This window comes from Anguilla rostrata, chromosome 8 (assembly GCF_018555375.3).
Source record: "Anguilla rostrata isolate EN2019 chromosome 8, ASM1855537v3, whole genome shotgun sequence".
Taxonomy (NCBI): Eukaryota; Metazoa; Chordata; class Actinopteri; order Anguilliformes; family Anguillidae; genus Anguilla; species Anguilla rostrata.
The window spans coordinates 33,613,588-33,637,400 of record NC_057940.1 but is presented as its reverse complement, the minus strand read 5'-3'; the positions used below and the strand labels follow the sequence as shown (position 1 = coordinate 33,637,400).

Below are 23,813 nucleotides of genomic sequence, written 5' to 3'. Positions count from 1 at the left end.
AATAAAACAATTCACATGGTTCACATTTATTAAAGGGTATTTTTATACATTTTGGCTTCATCATGTATGAATTACAGAACTTTTTATACATAGTGCCCCTATTTCAGAGAACCATAATGTTTGGAATAAATAGTTTCACAGATGTTTCTGATGAGTCAGGTGTGTTCAATTGCATCCTTAGTGCACGTATAATAGAAATAAGAAAACAGTAAGAGTTATAGGCCAAACCTAAGGATTACCGAAATCGACTGTTTGGAACATCATTAAGAAGCAAGAGAGCACTGGTCAGCTCAGTAACTGCAAAAGGTCTGGTAGGCTAAGGAAGACCATTACAGTTGATGACCAAAGAATGTTCACAAAAATGAAGAAAAACCCTCAAACATCTGTCTGGCAGATCAGAAACACTCTTCAAGGGTCAGGTGTGGTTGTGTCAGTGACTACTATCTGCAGAGGACTTCACAAAAAAAAACTATGAATGATAACTAGAAGACGTAAACCGCTAGTTAACTGCAAAAACAACATACAGGTTGCAGTTTTCTAAGAATTACCCAAAAGAGCCTGCAGAGTTCTGGAAAAAGGTCTTGTGGACAAATGAGACCAAGATTCACTTGTATGAGAGTGATGGCAAGAGCAAAGTGTGGAGGCCAAAAGGAACTGCCTAAGATCCAAAGCACCACCACCCGCTTATGGTTTGGGCATACATGGCTGGCCACAGGTACCGGCTCACTTGTCTTCACTGATGATAACTGATGGCAGCAGCATCAGAATGAATTCTGAAGTGTACAGAAGCATAATATCTGCTCAAGTCCAAGCAAATACCTCCAAAAGCATGATCCCAAACATAACGGTAAAGCAACAAAGCAGGAGCTGAAGATGATCACAGTACAGCCTTGGCAGAGCATCACCACAGATGACAGTCAGCACCGGGTTACAGGGGCATGCTGTGGCAGTTATAGCAGTTTCAAATAAACTGGGCCCGATGAGCAGAGGGGCCCTAAACCCCCACAAGAATTTTAAAACATGTAATAAAATTTAAATACATTCACCCCTATGCTTTGGCCATGTCAATGATGACAAAAACCGGGAATACACAGCATATTAACTCTCTTGCTATGTTATGTTCATGACAGACCTGTTGAGAATATAAATATGTTATAAAATGAAAAAACCAAACTCCCCAACACACCCCCCGGATTCCCAGACTACCTTAATCCCCCTTGACCCTTCGGATGACCCAGGACCTGTGCCCTAGAGTTTGACAGCTCATCTGGTCATGCACTATAGTGCCACATATGTGCACTTTTCAAATGTCCAAATCTCATATCCTGTTTTGCTTGTACAGATAAAACATGGGTTGTTTTCTTCCACTCAGTAAAAAAAAAAAAAACTTTCCCACAAGTTCACCCACCACCATTTTGGTGAAGATGTGGAAACAGGAAGTGAGGTGTAATTCCTGAATGCTTGTTAGTATCACAACAAACTTCCAACTTTATCTTTGGCTAGAGGTCCTGGGGGTGCACAGACAGAACCGGGCAAACTCAGCAGTGCCATCTAGTTGCTAAAACCCAATTAGCCTTTTATTGGGCTCCATCAATCCTGCATTAGTGAAACCTGAAATTATGCACACATCAGAGCCTGGAGAGAAAAACTGTGTCAAAGGTGCCACTGTACCCAGTGAGCTGAATCAAACATTTTGTCTGTCATAGCCCTTGGTCCCTTCATTGCCGCTTACAGCTGTATTTTTCTTCCTGTTTTGGTTCATCTGGTGTGGTAACACCTACGTGTCCACAGTACAACACAACTCCACACGTACTTGATCGCAAAGTGCTGTGTGACATAAAAGGTGGCACAGTGGTAGAACTGCGCTTGTACCGAGGTCGAGTCAACCGGTAGACACTGCGTGACCTGACAGATTACCTCTTGCTTGATATCCAGCTGTTAAGGATCAATGTAAGGCTTGTAAGTTGTGTATCGTCGGATAAGAGCTGCTAAGCCATATGTTATACTCTCTGCTGTCCTTTTGATGGCCTAAACATATTTTCTTTGTAAAAATCAATTTGCTTAACTGAAACAAAGTTTCCCATGTGAAATAAGTTTAAAATATACAATTTAAAAAATGACAGCAATGTGATATGCACTCAAAAATGTGGCATTAATGCAACCACATTAAGTCCACTAATAAAATATATCTTTTTCATTACTTCATAAAATGAAAAATATTTAGTTGGGTTTAGTCCACTTAATAAAATTGGACAGTGGCTTTATTGCAACTATGTAGGCTATATGCGATGCCTTAATCAGTTGAAGTCACATATAGGCCTACTCAACAACATGTGTGCAACCACTGTCCAATGATTTATTTTTCTGAATATATGTTGTGTTTTATAGGCATATGTTATATGATTTTATGTGTTATAGCCTTAGCCTGTAAACATGTTACAATTGGCCATTCTAATTTAAATTCCTAAATCACATTTGTAGCAAACAGGTTTTCTTTCTAGAAATGTGTTAAATTTGGTAAAGCTTGTTTTGAAATTAATACAAATTTTTTGTTGTTGTTGCTCTGTACTCCAGAATATTGGATTTTAAATTAAACAATGAATATTTTTCTGTGTTGTTGCTTCATAAAGAGGAGACTATGCCAGCATAACCTCAGAGGGTCCATTGCATGATGCAAACCACTGGTAAGCCTCAAGAACAGAATGGCCAGATTAGTTTGCTAAAGAGTACATTAAAAAATTTTGTTCTGGAAACAAAGTCTTATGGATATATGAACCTATACCAAAGTGATCAAACGTGTGAAGAAAGAAAGAAACCAAAACACCCCCCCCCCCCATTCTGTGAAACATGGTGAAGGTAGTGTTATGGCTTGTGCATGCATGGCTGCTAATGGAACTGGCTCACTTCTCTTTATTATGTTATGAGTGCTGACAACAGCAGGATGAATTCTGAAGTGTAAACAAACATCTTATCTGCTCAGATCCAACCGAATGCCTCAAAACTCATTGGATGGCACTTCAACTTGCAGAATGACAATGAGCCCAAACAAACTGTTGAAGCAACCAAGACATTTTTCAGGGCCAAAAACTGGCATGTTCTTGGATAGCCAAGTCAATTACTCAACCTAAATCAAACTTTCACTTGCTGATGACAAGACCGTAGGCAGAAAGCCCCTCAAACTAATAAGAACCAAAGACGGGGAAGATACCTTGAATCTGGTTATGTCAATGGGTTGCAGGCAGTCATGGAATGCAAGGGGTTTGCCACCAAGTTTTAAATATGAAAATATAGAAAGACTACGAAGGAATCCCTGTTTTTGTGTTGAATACAAACCAACCCTATGTCCCAACCAACCTCACTCTCCCCTACACATTACAAAAATGAAGTCTACCTAAAATGCTCTGTGGATTTCCTATAGCAGATGTAAAGAAACTAGTTGTGGGTGTTAGCTCTGCTTGGCTGTTGGTTAGAAACCCAATGATATGCTCTTCAAATTTATGAGATTATCTGGCTTGGCAGCAATTTACATGTCGTACAAAGATAACTGCTTTATCGTCTTATTGTGAGCAAGACATTGAGGGGTCAGTTGAGTCAGTTGAAGGCTGGCATAATGTGACCAGTCATCACTGACATCTACTCTCGTGAAAAAACCTGAGTTTTGTTCAGCAAAAGGTCCTATCATCAAGAGATGGATGGACAGAATGAACACTGTGTTCTTACAGAGTACATATGGTCCCTACTGTACTCATGTTAAAGCTGCTCTGTTAGAGTTGCATTAACACTGGACATTTTGCTGTGCACTATTTAGAACTGAAAGTTTAACATGCACAGGCCAGAGACTACAGATTACCATTCTCAGTTATATCACCGAAAAATCTGTCAATCCAGTATGTTATGTCAACTGTTAGAGTAAAAAGTACTCCAGTGAATAAGCTGGTGAGTTGGATCTGAATAAATTTTGTATGGACACCAATGAAGTACAGTATACTATGTCATATATAGGCATAGTCACTGGATGTGCCGGGTTGCAGTGCAGTTTCAGTGACTTTTCATGGAGTCGTTTTTCGAAAGTTTTTCTTTTTAAACAATAGCTACATTATCCCTCTCTCTCTCTCTCTCTCTCTCGCTCTGTCTCTCTCTAAGTGGGTCACCCTCATGAACAGGGCAGAAAACAAAGAGGACTTGATGGTACACTCTGCCCTTCCTGCAGCCTATCTCAGAAGTAGGGGAGGAACCATCTCTGTGGAAAAAGCCATGTCGTGCTCATAGCTGCCAGAGACGGTCCAGTTTAATCTGCCTGCTTTTTAATGCGGGAATAGCAAAAGCGTGAGGCACAGGAGCATCTGCATGTTAAGCAGGTATTAAAATTGTATAGTTTTGATACTCTCAGGTACGAGACATTTGGAGGGATCCTTGTTTCCCTTCCCTGTGATTGAAGGAACTGGTGATTGCCTTCCCGCAGACCGCTTCCTCCTACGTGGAGCACTCCATCTGCTGAGATATCAACAAGGCTCTTTCATTAGAGAGAGAGCCCCATTTACTGTTTTACGGGTAAAATAAGATGCAGGAAGGAGACAATAAGGTGCATTTGTGTTCCGTCCATGCATTATGAATAAATGATTGTAAGTGCCGGGGCTACATCAGAAAGGTAATCATGGCCTAACGCACTCTGCCTCGCCCTGCATATATATTAATACATAAGTACATAGTAGAATATTGAAGCAGAGAGAAAAATAATGACTTTTCGGTGTTCCTGCCCTTTTAAAATGTAAAAAAAAAAAAAAAAAAACCACACACACGCAGTGCAGAAAATGAGAAGATGGGAAATGTGATTTTATGGCAAATGGACATTTCTGAACAAAGGCTGCGAGGTCATATTTCAGTGCACGCTTCTCTGCGTACTTAAAGACTGCTGAGCGATAATGATTTTAGTGTGTTGGATTTTGGTGGTTTTGGGGTTCCTCAGGGGGGTGTCGCACTGTCGGCTGACTGTGCGCTGCGGTGCTTGGATGGGTGTATTGTTTCTGAAGTGCCCCTGAACTCAACTGCTGGGAGGCACTGGAAGCCTGTAGAGGGGGATATGTCTCATTCACCTGGTTGGACACCATGGCTTTGTCTCCTGGTGGCCTCCTTACCTGTTCGTCTAAAATATAGTCTATTAAGTCAATGGCTTATAAGTAGGGCCAACAGTTTGTCTCTGCCATGTGACCCACAGGGACTTAAACTTGTATTTTAATGGTTATCCTCCAGGGGTCTCCATTGGCACGTTGATGGCACAGTTAAGTGAAGAATCATACAATTCAGTTTCTAACTGAATAAAACAATTAGTTGATCTAATATGGGGAGATTCAGGAAGAAAAGTGAACATGGATGGAAGTTTAAATGCTATGAATAGCATACCTTTGAGCCAGTGGTCCTCATCCCTGGTCCTGGAGAGCCGCAAGGTCTGCTGGCTTTCGTTGTTACTCAGAGTCGTTCTGAGTAACAACGTTGTTACTCAGTAACACAGCAATTGAGCAGTTAAAGCAGTTGATTACACAGTTAGCAGGTCACAGTAGACTCCGTGGCTCTCGAGGACCAGGATTGTGTATTGCTGAAGTAATTGCTGAGACAGCAGATGGGAAATGAAGGCTTGACCTTGTGGTAGGCTAGGATACGTAAGTTCGGGTGACACAGTAGAGAGCAGTGGCATTTTAGAGAATATGGAGCGACTGGAAAGGAGGTGTTTTGTGTTATTTGGAAAGGAGACTGTAGTGAAGGCTGGGAAAGGGGTGAGGTATACTGAAATCTCGGTTCCAGGAATGTCGATCGGGCTGATTTATTGGTGGTGAATTGGACTTGACCGCACGAAGGCCGGTTTCGATTGGTGACGCCACCGCTCATCCAATATGGCTGCCTTCATGTGGTTGACCATGTCAGTCAGGGGCGCATGCCATACTTTGCGGTTTCAAGTTCAGGTTGACGTTACAAGATGTAAGTAGTCCATTGCCTCGTGATTTATCAGTAAACAATGCACACTTTTTACAGCATATGTTTACTTTGTCATTTCGATGTGAAAATAAGATATTACACACTGTTGATGCGTCTCCAAGAGAGGAGACGATTCACCTCATATCAACTTGCAAGCCCCGTTTCCAATGTCAGTTTGAAGTTGGGCGTCACCTCCCTCATGGTTGAGAACAACAGAGACCATATGAAGATGATATTACTCCTCCAAGGTGTTACCCATGTAAAATAGGGGGGCTGGCATTAGAGGGCTCGTGATCTCATTAAAATGCATGCCTCATGGTGTGTGGTGGAGTGTGGCAATTTGTAGTGCAAAAATACATTTGGAACCCAAAATAAACATATTAACACTGAGAACTTTTCTGAATGTTTAAAATAACTCTAGAGGACCCTACAGTCGCTCTGCGGTGGCCTTGTTTGTCAAGATCTTAATACGTTTTTTTTTTTTTGGTTCCAAATTTTTTCCCACGTCTCTACCGCAAACTTGTCGTCAACAATTTTTAAACGTACCACTTCCTTTTCACCGGCATGTCACCCTACCGCAGCGGTGGACGGCAATCATTTTTGTCCCAACGTCCTGCCGTAAGCCATTTTGCAGTCTACCGCCGTCTAGCCATCATTGTCTCTGTCTCATTATAAACAGACATCCGATTTAGCCCTATCGTCTATGCCATCGACTGCTGGATGCCCATTAAGATCCCTGATTCTACTTAAAGTCTTGACTGAAGACCACGATTAGTTCATTAGTTTACATTTTTTGTTTTTTGTGAAAGTTAAAGTTTACATAACTGCTCTGATTTTTAATGTGGGCATTTCCCATTGCTTCCAACAAAACGTATCATGCCCCTGTGCTACACTTAAAAATACCGCAGCACGTTCACATAAACATCAATCATCATATGTGCTTATTTAGTGGCAATTATTTTATCAACTTAGATTATTGAGATGTTACAAATGGGATAATAGCCTGAGAAGGGGCTTCACAGAGAGGCTACCTCTCTACTGAACATCACACGAAAGGTAAGGGAAAGCTATGCTGACAAGTCATACATTAAACGGGGACAAGCTTATGTGTACATAATAGACATTAAAAAATATTTTCAGTTTTTAAACTTTTAAAATTGAAATTGTTTATTTTCAAATGTTTTGGCTGAGGCTTTGATTTATCGATTGACATAAATAGGCCTACTGTTAAAGATGTTCATTTAATTCAGAACACAACATATAGTAACAGAATGGCATAACACAGCGCAAAGTAATGTTAATAAAATTAAACTGAAAATCATTTTCATTGAAAATGAAAATAATATGAATACAACGTTGATCCAGAAACATATTTAGACCCAAGAAAAAAAGAAAAAAAAACAGGTGAGTAAACTGTGCAATAAACTACTCCGACTGATGAAGTTCTGAGATAAAATAAGAACTGGCAGACCTTGTGGCCACCCAGGACCAGGGATGAGAAATCCTGGCATCGTCAGTCTTATTATGTATTAGTATTTAGTAATATTCTAAAATAAAATGTGACATAATCGACCTTGCTACTTAGTAAAACAATATTGGTTTTTAAAAGTTAAAAACATATAGAAAATGTATTAATAATATTTCAGAGGTCAGTGTTCGTTGCATCTTAGTAATACAAACTAAAAATCTAATGACTTTTTCAGAGAAATGAGTTATTTTAAGGGAAAAACGGAAGGGAGAAAGACGACGAGATTCGACCCTACGGATGGTTTTCACCTTTCGCAGCTTCCCCTCTGAGAGAGACTCCCAGGGCGAGAGCTCTGAAGTGCAGACACTCTCCCTCACGGCCTGCGTGTCCACCCAGGCAGACCGCGGCTGAGAACACCAGGCCGGACAGGCGCTCTGTCTAAGTGGGAAGCCACTGTGGACCGGACCCTGGGCTGCTTTTTGCTGCACTTCTCTGCAGCGCAGAGGATCCTTTGACCGGGGAGGTATGCGCGCGAAAAGGCACAACGCCGGTCCCCCCGGTACGGCCGACGCGGTGGAGGGTGTGAGAAGAGGCACGCATTTAATGCCTGGCTGGCCAAATGTCCCACTAGGTGATTGGTACTATTCCCCCAGGCTGGGGCAGTCTTGGCCAGGAGAGCACTAGATGGAGAGGAAAGCCGCAGTAATTGTATCAGAGGGTCTGTTGAGATTTTCTGCAACCGCTCTCAGAGAAAAAAAGGACAGGGGTCCCGAGATAACAACTACTCCAGAATCTGCCCCACCCCCTCGGAAAAAAAGAGAAATGCACTCACAGGAAATTCAATTTATCACATGAAAGGCTGTGTATTGGAAGCCACATGCCTTTCCATTCCACGTGTCTATTTTTCATGTTTCTGAGGAAAATAAATTTAAGTTCTACATAGTTTTTGATGATATTTAGACAGAAAACACACCACTTAAAACTGTGAACATCGCTATGAGGAATAAAATGATTTTGTTACTAAGAAGGACCCTATAGGGTACATTAACATAATGTACCCAAACAGAAACAAATTTAGTTTATAAAATGGTATCACTAGGTATCCAGCAAAAAATGTCACAAGGCTTGTGTTCTGCTCCTTGGGCCAATATTTTCTGGTTGGGCTAGTTCAATTTGCAACGAGTCACTACAAGACTAGCTAGGTAAAAAAAGCAATATATTACTAGCAAGAAAATTTAACAAAACATAGATTTAGTATAGTATAGATAAACAAGTATAGATATCTATGTCATAAATTGAATATTTAATACAGACTTGCTGCAGAGACCTCTTTGTGGGTTAAATTATTTTCCCTTGCTGTATCAAATAATCAAAAGGTTCCAGAAAACCAGAAATGAATTCTCAAACTCCTGTAATGTTTGGAAACAGCTATTTTTTGGAGCTCATGCATGCACCAGTGATTGTCTGACAGGATAGCAGCTGGTTGAGCTGGAGCCAGAGCATATAGACCAACCAAGAAAGTTGAAGAGTAACCAACTTCTTGAATTTGGAACGGGGCACTAGGATCTGGACCAACTGTATTACTACTTCACAGTGTCAGTGGTAAACCAGAGGACACATAAATACCAGTACATGTCAAAACCAGTAGCAGGTGAAATAGTGGGCTTCTGGTTCCAGGCATACTCCCTGTTTTTACTGATGCTTTATGAAGTATTCATAACTGCGTCATAAATATTTGGATATAAGTCTGTTGTGATTGGCTAAGTTTGGTAATAGGCCAAAAGCACTTGGAAATAACCCGAAAAAAGGTCTCTGATAAGGAAAGCAACAGAAATATTTAAAAAACCCACCCCTTGGTATTTCAATTTAATCAAAGTTTATAGTTCCATTGTCTCAGATTCCATTTGTCCCAGGATCTTCGGGACTGCGTTTGCTGGTTTTATTTTACCTATTCATCCAATTTGTTTAAACTGCTGATTTGTTCAAATCTTAATTAGTCATCCATTAAAATGTCAGGATTCCTTACCAGCCTTGTTTTGCCAGAAATTAGGCAGTGTTTCATCGGCACTTGAACCGAGTCGTTTCCATGTGACTGGGCTGCTTTTGCAGGGCGACTTCGCAGAGAGACACGCGGACGTCAGGATCTCGGGGACGTGAGCCGTAACCCTCTCCCTCTCTTTTCCAGCTCATTAGGCCCTCACCAGCCGTGCGTTATTCTGCCGTACTCACTCTCGTCTCCTGAGGGGGCTTTATTGACTGAAAAACGTTTTAACCCCCTTTACTTTTTAAAGTGGCTCCTATTCTAGATTATTCCATAACCACTCCCCCCCCCCCATAGAGCAGGCAGCCGAGAATGCACGTACCCAGCTAACACATGCAGTAATACTCTCTGAATGGTTTGTTTGTCATGTTGCCTCAGTGTTATTTCCAGCTTTGAAAATATATGTAATGAATGAAAAAAAAAACATATATTTTCAAGGCTAGAAAAAACATTGAGCTAACATGACAAAAAAACATTCAGAGAGTATCCTTTTTTGACTTCTTTTAATTAAATAGACCAATGTACACTGCATGTTTGCTTCTGATTAAAAGCACAATGCAAAGGCAATGTAATGTAAAGATCTTAACATTATGAAAATGTATGAAAGTACTTTATTAAGTAGAATTAAGTAGTATGTCTTCACTATCAGATATCATTTGTAAAGAGGTCATGGGTAACAAAAAATAACAATGTACGCCCTGTGTTGTATTGCAAAATCGAGGAATACGTATGTTCACAGCGGTTTGCGGTACACCGTTGTACTTGCTGGAGGTTACATGCGTTTTACAGCATGTTAATTGCTTGCATGCTGTACAAAATGACTTTACATTCAGCAAAAGAAAAGGCAGGGCAACGTTTCCCCTGCAACTGTAACTTGTATTAGACTTGTATTAGACAATGCTAATTAGGAACCTGGGTTTTGGTGTAATCGTGCAGAATGCTACAGGCACAATGCTAATGTGGCTTTTGATGTTCTGCGCCTGGCTGTAGGGCAGCCGGATAACATTGTTGTTCACAGAGGCTGAACTTCGCTTTACTGCATGTTTCCACTTCCACTGAGAGACATTATGTTCGTTCTTAAATATTCAGATTGCAAATGACAATGCAGCCATTGAGCTGTCTCCTCACAGAGCATTGTGTGCCATAAATACACTAAATGAAACAGAATGTGATCGCAGTTTGCTCAAGACCAAAACATGCTGAAGAGTTTGTTCCCCCAAAGTCATACTTTACTGCATTGATTATAATTCTTATATACTGTACATCTGGCTATGCACAATTTATTTCCATCTTTGTGTAAAAAGGTCAGTATAAAATACAATCACATTTACTTTTAAATTAGAATAAATCTATATATGTTGGGGATGACATTGATCTGCCATTTTTTTCACTGATAATCAATATTACATTAAATCAATATGTATACCTTTGGGACTAACAAACAAATTACTTTCAATTGATTGTCTATGTTTAGATAATAGCAGAAAACTAACTGATGTGTGCAAATAAGAATTTTTGTGTTTGCTCTGAATATAGATCAGGGAATTTGAGGTTGAATATACTTTTTATTAGACAGACTATGAGGTGTTATGATGATGGTGACTGACGATGAAGAAGATGATAATAATTTTATTATTGATTTTGTGTTGTTATTGTGGCAGTGAATAATTGTAATGGATGTTTTGAGTAATGTATTTCATACATTTTTTTCTGAATCCCTGTTTTTATTATATTTAATTATTTATTTATTTATTTATTTATTTATTTAAATAATACCGCCTACATTTTATAAGCCCTCAACAGCTGTGGTGGCTGTTTCTGGAAAAAGAAGTAGTAATGCATATACATACATGAGTGTCAGTGTTCAGAATTGAACAACTGCCATCTGCTGGTCATTTGAGGGGTTGTGAACAGGTGAGAAAGTACTATGTTGAAAATAAAGTGTATATGAATGTGACAATAGCAAAAGATTAAAAGATCAGTAATAGTCTTTGCTTCTTTAGTTTCACAGATATATATAAAAGTACAAGATTTTCAAATAACCATGTACTATTTACATGAGTATTAATATTACTAATACAATTACTATTACTGATGCCACTACTACTAGTACTACAAATAATAATAATAATAGTAATAATAATAATAACTGCTGTTGATTTGTTTAAGGTCTTCTTTATTTTGAACATGTTTATCCTCTGTATATAGACCTCTGTCTATTTCACAGTTATTAAAATGATAATTATAAAAATTGTAGCAGTCCAAAGATGGACATTTTCTGAATAGCTGAAAATTTGGGTGACAAATTTAAGCAAATGTGATTCTGTTAATTATGAACTGTCCCGAAAACTGCTGGAAGTTACTCGAAAAAGAGGAAATTCTGTATAATAAAAAATCAATTATTTTCGCTTAAAATATTTTAACGCCAACAAGTACCTTAAACTGAATTTCAACTTGTCAATGTACACTGGCAGTCTCCTGTGTGACCTACAGAGCGCCACGCCCTCTTGGACCCACATATTCGATGACGGGCGCATCCGCTTTAAGTGGAGAGGACAGTATTGATGATTTTATCTTCCGGCAAATTCCTGAGGGAGTGGAATAAAAAATAAAAAAACAATGGCGAACTCTACCCGCCAGCTATCTGACTCACACTTGCTGGAAACAAATGAGATAGAGACTTCTTTTTAGTATTCTGTGAACATTTGATTAGAAGGGTCACATTTAATAGAACTACTGTTTGCCCTTCATAGAAGCTATCTTATTTTGATAAGTATTTTTTTTCTTTTTTTTTGGTTTCTCATTAACAGACTATGAATTAAGTATGTATTTAAATCCCATTCTATTTCATGCCTGTTTCCAACATGGATCAGGGGTCTGCTTTTATTACACAGCGAAGAAAGGGTGTAAAGTAATGCCATATCTTTGAAGAATAATTGCACATTGTGAAGTGAATTATTGTTAATACTCCTGCAGCCACATTCCTGGGATGAGCAGTTCAAGTTACCCAGCATCGCCCTCTTTAGTTACCAAGTCGAGGGTGTAATGGATTTCATTGGCCCAATCAATGTTGCCATCAGCTTAAAAAAAATGTGTGCATGTGAGTGCCAGCTTTAACCAGGCAGGGGAAACAGAAGCCGGCTGTGTGGCATCTGGTGATGCTCTTGTGTCAGATGATAATCAATAATGTAAAGGAGTAATGGGCAGAAGCAGCACCCTGCCCCCCCCCTCCTCTTTTGCGCATATGTCACCCTCAGTGTCAGGCATGGGACGGCCTTCCCGGGCGATGACAGCTGTGGCAGCCGCGCCTGTCCCGTCCGGGTTCGCCCTGACTCCTGCAATCTGGCCATCTGACTGTCCCGGACCCCTGAGACCCCATCAGCCCCCCCACCTATCAGCCGTCAGCCATCACACCTCGCACTTCACACAGACACACACACGTACACACACACACACACATATACACACGCGCACCCAGACACACGGACACACATATACACACACATGCACCCAGACACACGGACACACACACACGCACACACACATATACACACACACACACACACACACACACACACACACACATATACACACACATATACACACACACACACACATATACACACACGCGCACCCAGACACACGGACACACATATACACACACATGCACCCAGACACACAGACACACATATACACACACACACACACACATACACACATATACACACACACACACACACACATGCACCCAGACACATGGACACACACACACATATACACACACCCCCACACACACACACGCACCCAGACAAACAAGCACGCACACATAACTCACACCACCCTGTTTTGACTAATTGTCTCCACAAGATGGCGATTTCCTCTTCAGTCTTCCTTGTTCAATCAGTTTTTAATTTGTTGATTTACAAGGATTACTGTTCTCTTTTGAGAACAGTAACCCTCGTGTGGCTCCCAAAATTAGGTTGTGAAAGTTGTAAAAGTTTTAGTTTGCATTTTTGTGCATAGATGAGGCAAAACCAGCAGTATGGTAACCCTGAACCCCAGCCCTGAATAACTCTCCTAAAAGTTCCACTCACATCCACTCTCCCTGTGTTCCACTCTTACCATGTGATCATCACCTCACATGACCCTTATAACACCAGTGGCCCCCAGACCTGCAGTCCTCAAGTCCCTGTTTATGTGGGCCCCTGAGTGCTGGCGTGCCTCTTCCGTGACGTGACCATCTGACCAGCCCCAGCCCTTGAAATATCACCTCACCCCCCCTCACCCCTCTGTCCATCCAGGCAGATTGCCCACCAGGGCTGCAATTCCCAAGCCTCTCTTTATGTTTCAGAGTCCATTTCAGTCATCATTCACGCACAAGGATCTTGACGCTAATGACTTGAAACTGGTTGGGACAACCGCAGTCGCCTTGGCAAATGCCACTGCCACATGGTCTATATGTTCCTATTGTGCTTGGTGCATGAAAAACACACAATCAATCAAAGAGGAGACTGTCACTCTGCTAATAGGAACATTGATAGGCATGTGTAATTAATGGAATGTGTGTTTGTTTTTTTATTTATTTAAATTTTTTTACTGCATTTCATTCTGCCTGCTATTATTTCAAGAAAATTTGTGTCATCACATTAATATTATAATTCATTCACAGGCTGAAGACCCTCTTCCATACCCTCCTAATTTATTTTCTGTTTGCATAAAAAAGAAGGACTGACTACAATAGACCTATCTGAGTTTTTTATTTTATTTTTTTTTTTTTAAAGTTTGCTTCTTGGTTAAATTATGATTCATTCACAATATTTCAAATGAACTCAAGGCATAAAAGCTTTACTCATGTGAGTAATGTGATTGATTTTCTTTCCCTTTCTAATTTGGCTGAGTTGCACCTTTAAATGATCAGGCGGATATTTAACAAGCCAGTCGGTGTGATTACCATCAAGTCAAATTACAATGATATTGTCTGAAAAAAGTCGTTTAAAACTAAACAAGACATTCTGTTTGTACCGACTGATTGCTCTTTAATGGGTAAAATTAAACAGTGTTTTACCTGCCTTGCTTTTCAGGTTGTAAGTGCTACAGTGCGGTCGATGCTCACAAATGGCTTCGGAGCTATTTCTGCCATGTTGGTTATTGGCGACGGCGTGACTGGCAGCCTATTCTAATTCGATTCGACTGCAGGGTAATAAAACTCCCTTCCAAAAAGCCCTTTCCAGTGAAAGCCACTACTGTGTAATTCTCTTAGATGGCTCCTCTGGGAGACACATTTCTTGCTACTCCACGCCAACTCTGATCCCATCACGGACAAAAAGATGCTTAAACATCTGTGTCGTTTTGTGTAATTAAATATCTCTGAGGTTTTTTTTTTTTTCTTTTCCGTATCTGATCAATAATGGGCAGAGCCACAAGCTGGCCAGGGTTAACACATAGCATTTTACTTAAATACCAGATTATTGACTATGAGCGCCAGGGGAATTCAGTCCCTGGTTAGGCTCAAATGACTGCCAATGCACGGGGAGAGAAGAGCCTGCGCAGATTCCTAGCCCAGAAGCTACACAAATGTCCATGTGAAGAACAGAGATGCCGGTAAGATTATAATAAGAATGCAAAACCACAGTACGAAGACGAAAAGTAATCGATACAATGTCCAACGCTTCAAATCTTTTATATTTTTTCACACAGAAATCTGTTCAGTGTAAAACCAAATTCAGAGTCAGCTGGGGAAACAGGTGCACCAAGATCAGTATCTTGGAGCAAGCAGATATCACCAATATGGAATCCATGATCATGAAACAACAGTTCATCTCATTTTCCTAGACTAATAAAATGGAGGCCGATAGCCCTGTGGAGACAGCACTGTGAGGAGGGTACACTGGGCATCATTAAAGGAAAAATGTGATTCTACACACTGGGGGAACAACACAAGAATATATGGGGGTTTCACTACAAAACAATGCACATCATTCGCCAAGGATGAAACAGAACAAGGACAGAACACCCGAACAACAATGAAGCTCCACCCACTCAGGACTGCTAATAAAAACATCTGTGCTTCCCTGTAGCAGGTCCTCTTCAACCACTTGAAATCGCAAAAACCAATTGGCCAAGAAGAACACAATATTACCCAAATAAGTGATCACTGACAAGTATCATCTTCAGCTAGTGACCTATGACCTTTAATCCATTTTTCTCCCTTTTAAAGACCTCTTCTCAATATAATTTAAATTACACAATGCATGGAAAAAACCACTTGTCATGCTTGTTTTGGGTTAACCATATAGTGAATGTGGGAAAAAAAACATCAACTGATGACTAGAGCCAAGGGAAGCACAATAAATCTTATTTATGCACTGATGTGTTTTTCTCTAGTACAATAGTTTGCATCTGTGAGCACCAATATTGATCTGTTCTTTGTAAAGAACTCTAAAAACAACTGTGTCCTCCTACATCTTGATGAGAGGAGGGAAGCATTATAAATGAACAGAGCAGTTTGTCAATGGTCATTCAGGAGCAGATAACAGCAGTTACAGTAGAACAAAGATTTCCCATGCCACAGTAGCAGTTAGAAATAATTGCTTGCCTGAACAAGAGTAGTTCAATTATGGTAAGCCTAATACTGAGTGTTTGACATGATACTGCGAATACTTAGTTTAACATTATGTAAATATCCTGTAATAATAGTTAATATAACAATAGTTTTACAGCTTATATGCGGTCAAACAAGGTCTGTTGTACAAATTATTTAGCCTGTTTACCTGGGGTGCACTTTGGCCATAACAGCTATCGGTGAGATTTAAAGCATGTAACTGTGATAATCTATCCATAGCTTCAGTTTCCTCCCACTCAACTCACTTCTGGCAGAAAGGCAAAGGGTCCAAATATCGGAAAAAGGAACTCCTGCTAATCTCTGATCTCAGAAAAGAAATTCTAATTTATGGTCCAGGAGTTTTATTTGGTATAGATTTGTGTGTTGAGTATGATGCGCAACCTTTGTTGACTGTCAAGATAGAAATGCCTCATAATGTTGTCTCATAAACCTGAAGCCAGCTATTGATTTTATCTATTTCTTTCACTACAAAGACTAAAAGGATAACAGTCCAGCATACACACAGATTCCCACTCAAGCACACAGGAGGCGTTTTATTTTTTTTTCAAAATCTTTTTTTATAATACGTAATGTTAACCAACAAGAGGCAAATTAAATCAATGGTCTAATCCAGGCAGATGGGTGCTTTATTAAACAGCTAGCCAATAGATAACTGAAGCAGAGTTTGGAATTATATAGTAGGCAGCCCTTTCATAGATATTTTCTTTACAGTAATAGATAGGGGGGGTTAAATGAATGAAATCCCATTTGTCAGCTGATAATAGATGCCCCCACCAACACAAGCAGCTCATTTCAGTTTTGTGGGTCAAAAAAAAAAGGGGGGGGGGTGTGTCCTCCCCCCATCTCCTGATAGAGTTACAGCTTAATGAAAGGGTCTTTCATCTGCTTGTGTTTTTTTTTGCTTCCCCCTGCACATTGTGATAAGTGACAAACCAACGAAGCCTGTAATTACAATATTACCGAGAGCCCAGGCAATCTGTATATAAACCTCACCGCCCCATTACAAGATGTAATAATTCTGCAGTCAAGCTGGTAATGAGGTCTAATGCCTGTGAATGGGATGGCCCTGCACCCTCCACCCACCCCCGCCGCCACCCCATGAAGGATGCTGACTCCATCAGATGTTAGCTTTGTAATTATACTGGCAGGAAATCATTACTTCGTGTTCAGGAGAAAAATGAAGTGGGCGGAAAGTTAATTTTCTCCACGCTCTGCGAAGCAGAGACAAAAAAAAATGCAATGAGGTCTTGTGAGGAAACATTTGCGCGTTTCAGAGGCCCTGTGCAGTAAAACTTGCAGCGGACTCACCTTTTTATTTCATTAGCAAGCTCCGCTAAAACTGTTACCCTCATGTGGATGCAGGGAGCATTCTGGAAACATGAGAACTTGATCTCTGCTGATTATGAATGTAGGTAATGAGCTGTAATCTGTCTCCTGTACACACACACACACACACACACACACACACACACACACACACACATACACACATACACACACACACGCACATGTACACACACACACACACACACACACACACACACACACGCACATACGCCAACACACACACACACACACACCACCACACACGCACACGCACTGCACGCCACACGCGCACACACACACGACAGACCCACAGACCACACACACGTCTCATTACTTAGTTATACATCATTTGTATTTTGACCCATCTCTGGACGAAAACACTTTTGTTTAGCCTTTTTGAATATATTTAATCAGACTTTATCTTTTATATGTATTAGGATATGATCAGGGTAGATTATGTAAATAACTCAATACTACTGAGTAACAATAGCTGAGGTTACTTCTACAATACATTCTTATTGTACCGTACCAAGTAAAAAAGAGACTAATTCAACAGATCTTCGAAAATCATCAAAAACTTGATACTATCAATTAATAAATGAAACAAAGTACACCTGAATAAATACTGTATTTGACAATGTGTAAATATATTGTCACATTGTATATTTTTCTCTAATATTCATGAGGAATAGCATGTATAGCTAGACTAATCCCATATTACTAACAGGGTGTTTAAAGAGAATTCTGAAGAAATGAATGTGCAGCATAACATGAAAAGGGCTCACTGCTGAAAGTTTGGGTTATTGGATTATTTATCTTCTGCATTATAGGTTGTATTTCTACTGCCAGAGGATTGCATCTCATATGCAGCTGGCAGAAGCAGGCTCTGGGCTTTGGGTTTGCACCTGTAAGGTTGTAGGTTTGATTCCTAGGTGTTGTGTCCTGGAACATGGTCAACTGTGCATAATCCTGGTCCATGGCTAGGGTCTGTATCAGCATTTTATACCGGACTGTGGGGCTTGTCTCTGAACCTTAGGCTAATAGTTTCTCTCGAGGCTCAACCAACACTGTAAGACATGGCCTTATTATAACTATTACTATTTTTAACCCAGGGACATGCAAAATTGTACAATGCAAATTATAATATAATGGTTTAATGTTAGGTGATTCTCTGCTCTACTGAAGCCTATAATGGAGAATTAATAGCAATCAGGAATTGGGTTCTGTTTTCATAAAATAGCCATTTGTTTAAAGTTGTCAAATGTCTTCTCAGAAGAGACAGCTGGCAGTGGGACTGTCAGGTTCAGAAGCATTACGGCATTCAGTGAAAGGTAACAAAAATGCACAATGCACTGTTTCAGTGTACAATTAAGCACTTCAGCGCCTTTTTCCTTGCAAGGTTTTTCCTTTTTAATTAATTTTTTTGTGGAACAATATTTCCTCTTTATGTTCAGGTTATTCAGACCATTTTCTGTTCAGACTAGCACCACAACATAGAGCTCTCCTTTTGTGCATTCTCATGTATCATGCTATGCCACAGGCCAACCACCACAATATAAAACCAGCCTAGCCTGCTCTGCTAAACCTCACTGGTTTGGCTCAATACACTCCCATCAGGTGAGTAAGTGACAGTACAAAAGAGTTGGAATAACTTTCCAGACTTGGCAAAAAAAGCATTGTGGGATTTAACTGACCCCAGCACCATATATCCAGGTTTTACCTCCACACATTGTTTAAGATTCACTCGCTAGCCCCCTGTGCTCCACTGAGCCTCAGTCTGAGAATGATGATGAATGTGCTCGCTGGAGGTAGCAAAGCATATATCACATCCGGTCCTGGGAATTGGTTAAGCACTTCTGCTCAGCCCCTGCTGACCCGATAATGACTTTTGTCAGCTGGGCTCTGTGATTTATAAACTGGGCCGTGATTAATGGTCCTTTAAGTGGACAGAGCGGTCCGAGAAGACGTGCGGATCAGGCCCTTTAAACATGGCCGCCGCTTGTAAGGGTGAGAAAATAACAACCGGAGCATTTGGGTAATTGTGGAGGCCTCCGAGGAGCTTGTGGTCAGCTCTCGAAGCTATAAATCACAGCTCTTGCCCTCTTGTTTGACATCAATTTTGCTTGTCCCTAGCCCCTGCCTGGCAGCAGGGCTTTGGGGTGTTTTGTGGGAGTGGTAGTTCTCAGGCTAGGGTTGAAGCCAGGGCTGGGGTTTCAACCGAGAGGGCCAGCGTGTGTCTACTGGCCGATGCCCTGTATTGCCCTTTTTGTCTTCTTAGATGGAAAGTAAGTGCTACTCATATCAGTTTTGTCATATGTGATACAGTTTAGGTAAAATATCATTACATCACATTACATTTATTCGGCAGACGCTTTTATCCAAAGCGATGTACAATAAGTGCATAAAAACGGTCATTGGAACAATTACAAAACACAGGACTGATAAGGTACAATACAAATTTTGTATAGTTATTCGTAGCCATGATTTCACTAATTAGTCTCACTAATATTCACCTACTTCTTTCATTTCAACATTCTTTATTTTAAAATGCCATTATATGAGTAAAATCAGGTGCATCCCCAACACTGAAGGGGTTAAGGGAACAGAAAAATATATTTACATAATAACTGGAAAAATATGGATTTTTCTGACATTGAACATTGCAGTTTTGCAGTGATGTGGAACAGCTGTGTGAGCTCTTTGGAAAAGGTGTTGAAAAGAACTTTCCTGAGTAAGTTCTCTTATCTACAATAGGGTGTGCTGCTTTCCGTGTGTGTGGGAGTGAGTCAAAAAGGCTCCACAGTGTGGTGTGGAACTGTCAGTGTCAATCAAATATCACATTCAATTTCCTTGTGTTATAGTCCCATGGCAGCTATGCAGCAACATTTTCAGCCCAACTCTTGCTGAAGAAGATTGATTACTCTTGCCTTCCCCTATATACAGACAGGTACATGAAAATATGAAACAACTATTTGTTTGCATCAAATTGAATCAAGAAAGTCTTTGTGAAAATCAGGGAAGGATCGGATATAAACACTGAAGCATCCACCATTAAAAAGTGACGCAGTCCATTGTACTTCAAGCAGTACTTTTAGCAGCTGTTGTTGCCTTTTTGAGTGGAAACATAATTCTGAAAAAAAAAACACAACTCAATTTGTATTTTATTTATTTATTTATTTTTTTGGTTGGTGCATCAATGTTTGGATCTGATTTGACCTCCATTCACATGTTGACAGGGGTCAAAATTAGAATTTTTTTGTTGAAATTTTAAGATGTCAGAGAGCTCAAGGGTCTTCCTCAATTCCCGTGATTGGATGAGATAAGAGCCCCCACCTAAGCCCATATGAGCCACTTCCTTCATTTACGCACACACACATGCATATTCACATCAGTGGAGGCTGCTCCAGGTAGACAAAGGAGACTCTTCAACCCTTCAGTTTTTTTTTTTTGTTTTGTTTTTGTTTACGGAGTTCATTATGGAAATGAACAGTGATAATTCAGACATGCTGCCGCTAATTCATGAAGTCACAGACATTGCAATAGTCCACTACACGACTTTGTCTCTGTCAGATGTCTGGATGTCAGGCAGCTCGTGGTGGAGGTTAGAACCATTGGAAGGATGTAACACAGAAAATTGTAAATTCCCATCCCTGAAGATGAAGAAAGGAATTTAGAGTTACAAATTCCTACATTGTTAAACTATTCTGGGAACACTAGGAGACTCACATTACTTATGCCGTGCAGCTGCCTGAAAACTGAATAAACTTCCTGAATTTAATCAAGATCAGACTTGTGCCTTCTTTTTCTTAGAGAAAGCAGCATGTCTAAGCACGCAGGACATGGACATCTTTTTCAACTGAAGTGATCAGATTAAGGGATCGGACGAAACTGTTTTGATCGATGGGAAAAAGCCTTTTTAATGCAATCTGTGTCAATCAGCAGTCATCACTGAATCTACCTTCAACGTCAAAGTTAACTGCATACATAGTTATCTGTCCTTGAAAAGTTAGTATGGTTTTCGGAGTGTATTCTTGTGGGAACTGGATGCTAGGTGACCAAAAAAAAAACCACGATGTCCCCGGCTGTATAAATGTAACAGCTGTTACAGTTTTGCTGCCTGTGAGTTGCAAAATAATGTGCTTTTTTGCAGTTGCTTTTGTTTACAGAATGCCGTCTAAAGAGAAAATGAGAGCGTTGGTACCCAGGGAGGTCATGGAGAGGGCTTCACTTTTGGAGATTAGGGACACTAGGGATGGTGTTGAAAAACTTGCTTTGTAAAAGCTTACCTGGGTGTTAAGACACAAACAAAAGCAGTTTTTTTCATCGATTCGGATGTTACCACAACTCACTTCACAATAAGTTACGAAGCTGCTTGTGCATCAATGTTTACAGGCAGTCTTCATTCATAAATAAAGCCACATTCCTCATAAACTGAGGATGTGGCAGGTCTTGCGTTACCATTGGAAATGTTTTTTATTGGTTAACATTAGTACGCGTAGAAAAAAATCTGCATACGCACATTATAGGCCGTTTGCATTTACTGTTACAATTATTCCGCATCTCTGTTTCAAGTATACCGACTAGGTGGTATGAATGTAACATCAGACTGTGTGTACTTTGGTTTTATTTGTATCCAATTCGATTACGTTATAAACTTCATTAAAATGGCCAATGACTACTGACATCTCAAAGCAGTTTGAAGTCAAATTTTATCTTGCTAGGCGAAATATTTTCAGAGTAAATGAGCAAAATCCAAAAACCGTTACATTTACAGCGACTCTCCACTACGTGACTGTGAGAGTGCAGGGACAGGCTAAGAACACATACATTGCCTAAGACATTAATTAATAAGCAGAGTTTTGAAGGGCAGAAAAGAGGCAGTGATGTGGAAGCTACACCAGGATCTGAGTGACTTGACTAATCTCCTCTTTGTGCGAGGCCTTATTCAGAAGTAGGCCGTCATTGAGGGGAGTAAATAAAGGAGATTTATTTCAGAACCTCTGAATCGCATTCATTCTATTGTTTGATAAACATTTGAAACGTACAGGTTTATTATCCAAATGTCTGAGCATGTGTCATCACAAGACTGGCAGAATATATTTGTTTGTTTATTATTTAACTATTTTCATGTGCCATACAGCTATGCTTTATGTATGCATATGTTTTGTCCCCAGTTTGCCTTGTAAACTAAATTAAAAAGTCAATTTGCATGCATTGCTTTCAATTTAATGACACAAACCATAAATTAAATAGATTTTTATATTTGTTAATACATTATTGTTATATATACTATTTATTTACACCTACAGGATGGATTTTAATTGACATTAAAACTTTTATTTCTTCCCTCCAATTCAAATAACAAATCAGCATGTATGTCTGGGAACAAATTAAAAGATATTTTCAGAGCAGCAATGATGACCTTGAAATAGTAAGGACAGGTTAATTATCATAACAATATTAATATGATAAGTTTTTCCAAACACTTTGACTTGTGTGTGAATTCTAAGCCACTGTCTTGTGTGTACTGGTGATTATTCCAATTAGGTGAATAATCATTTAATTTTCCAAAAATAAATATACAAATCAATGAAACAAAACATGGATTTTTGAAATAAATCATGTTTTCATGCGTAAACATGAGTCATAAGTGACTATTATCAATCAATACGCTGATCATTCACTCCCAGAGAATAGCACTGGTTGCCCTGTAACCTAGATGACTTCTCAGCATTTCCTCTCGACACAAGAGCTGTCAATTTGCATTCCGATTCCAACATGAATCTGGCAACCTTTTCCCAACCCCCTTGTCTTTTTTGACTGTGACAGTTACCACAGGGCAAACTCTCGTCCTCGGCTATTAGCATTCCGTGGGCCTGAGCCGGGCCAACAGCACCGAGCGGGCACTGGTGACACAGCGGCGTGTGTTAAAACCCACGAGGAGCTGCACCCCGGGAGAACACAGGAGAGGAGGAGCACAGCCCCAGCAGGGGCCCATTCACATGCTTTTTTCCCAGAGACTCCTGGGTCAAGTTTTTATAAGCCTGTTTGGTTTTCAAATGCTCTTTCTCTCCCCCTCTCAGCACCGCCACATTGTCCAAACTTGGCTACATTTACTTGTCATGTTTTTGTGTAAGGTAGATGTCCTTTAAAAAAGAGCATCTCAAATAAGTCTTTATTCTTGTTTTGTTGGCTCTCATTCTGCGTCTCCGTGAACTTTGGCCCCCGCCATGGCAACGGCCAGTGAAATGCTAGCCGTGATTGACGGGATTGGAAAAGGCCCCGGTCCCCTATTCGCATTTCAAACACTTTTGGAACAATGGCGTTTGTTGTGAGTGAATTAATGAGGTATTGCAGACTGTCAAAAGAGCACATACTCTTTAGAG

At 40.1% G+C, this 23,813-nt stretch overlaps 1 protein-coding gene across 6 annotated transcripts in view; it reads right to left on the bottom strand.

The window, feature by feature from the left end:
* Positions 1 to 23,813, bottom strand: part of irx4b (iroquois homeobox 4b) — a 134,216-nt gene that overhangs the window by 6,582 nt on the left and 103,821 nt on the right. The gene's annotated exons all lie outside the window — the stretch shown is intronic.